This window comes from Octopus bimaculoides, chromosome 1 (assembly GCF_046866305.1).
Source record: "Octopus bimaculoides isolate indiv1 chromosome 1, ASM4686630v1, whole genome shotgun sequence".
NCBI lineage: Eukaryota > Metazoa > Mollusca > Cephalopoda > Octopoda > Octopodidae > Octopus > Octopus bimaculoides.
The window spans coordinates 194,698,024-194,699,487 of record NC_142928.1 but is presented as its reverse complement, the minus strand read 5'-3'; the positions used below and the strand labels follow the sequence as shown (position 1 = coordinate 194,699,487).

Below are 1,464 nucleotides of genomic sequence, written 5' to 3'. Positions count from 1 at the left end.
TTGCTTATATATGGGTATATATTGTACAGTTTTTCTAGGTGTACCTTAATCGTATATCTACACGAATTCCGCAACTACATTTTACTTTAATTGTAATATTAATTAAATTCAAATTACGATAAACGTAAACAAACAAACGAAGTTTGCTTTTAGAAGCGTTTAGATGTCTTAGAAAGTTAAAGAAGTGATTTTAAATTCTCAATCGGAGGATAATGCTAATAATATAGCTTGAACAGGATAATCTACCCCTATTTTGCAGAAAAAAGTGTTGGCGGCCAGTACGACCACAAACCCGAAGGCGTCATCAAAAATGATAATGCAAAGATCCTGTGGGATTTTATGATACCATGAGATTTTATGATACCATGAGATAGAGAATAGGAAGCCAGACAGTATTAATTGAGAAAGAAAACAAACTATGCTGGATCATAGATATAGCATTCCCAGCTGACAACAAGGTATGTGATAAGGAAGAAAGAAAAGTCGATAGGTGCTGCAATAAGATTACTGCAATGAGGATGGTGCTCTTGCAGAAAACAGCACTGCTTGGAACCGCTCGAATACTCCGGAAGGTGCTCGAAAAATAAGAGGTGTTACCTTAGTTCACTGGTAGTGAAGAGCTGACACCGTAGTATATCTCCATCATTAGAAGCTGTGCAAAGGCAATGATAATGATACACACACATACAGACACACATATATATAACAAGATTCTTTACTGTGTGGCATATTTTGTGAGCTTATCAGTAGGTAGTAATAAAAATTAGAAAGAGATAAGCTGTTATGACTGGATTTGGTTGCTGCAGATACATGGGAAGTCTTGATAAGATTGTTGATTGTCTTTAGCTTCAGATTAAGCTGATCTTTTGATAAGAAACATTCCTCCCGTGACTATCCCATAGTTTTGCTTGTGTACGTAGTAGCCAGCATAACATTTTCTGATGTGTTAACTTTAGGTTGGCTGAGTTTGATATGAGGGAACTTTCTCAGCTACTTCTTGTAGGTAAAGCCTTCTTTTTGAACTTTCTTTAATTTTTTTTCTGAATTCTTGAAACAGGTGATGGAGCTACAGACCAACCAGTTGCTATCTGACTCACAGACTTCTACACTTTTTACCAAATTTCAATCTGAGGTCGCTTCGCATGCTCTTCCTTGTCATTTTTATTTGGCATCTGAAGATGAAATAGAACATGACTGTCAACAGAAATGCTTATACAGACATGATTTTTTGAGTTTTCTAGTGATAAACATTACATTTTGGAAAATCCTATTTACTAAAGATAATAATGTGAAGGTATCACTAAAGTTTCTCTGGTTACTGTACATGCATGTATGAAGTTGAGTTATCCGCATGAATGATATTAATGTATTCTTTACAGATATTGATTTACAATTTTACACATACATGTGTATCTTTCACATGCACAGGAAATACTCAACCCCTGTTCAAGCATAGTTATGATA

The 1,464-nt window shown here is 35.1% G+C and overlaps 1 protein-coding gene across 1 annotated transcript in view; it reads left to right on the top strand.

The window, feature by feature from the left end:
* The first annotated feature begins 257 nt into the window (after positions 1 to 257).
* Positions 258 to 1,464, top strand: part of LOC149137923 (uncharacterized) — a 13,131-nt gene continuing 11,924 nt past the window's right edge. The window contains exon 1 of the mRNA XM_089364894.1: positions 258 to 1,464. This exon is cut by the window's right edge and continues 169 nt beyond it. The gene's annotated coding sequence lies outside the window, so the exon portion shown is untranslated.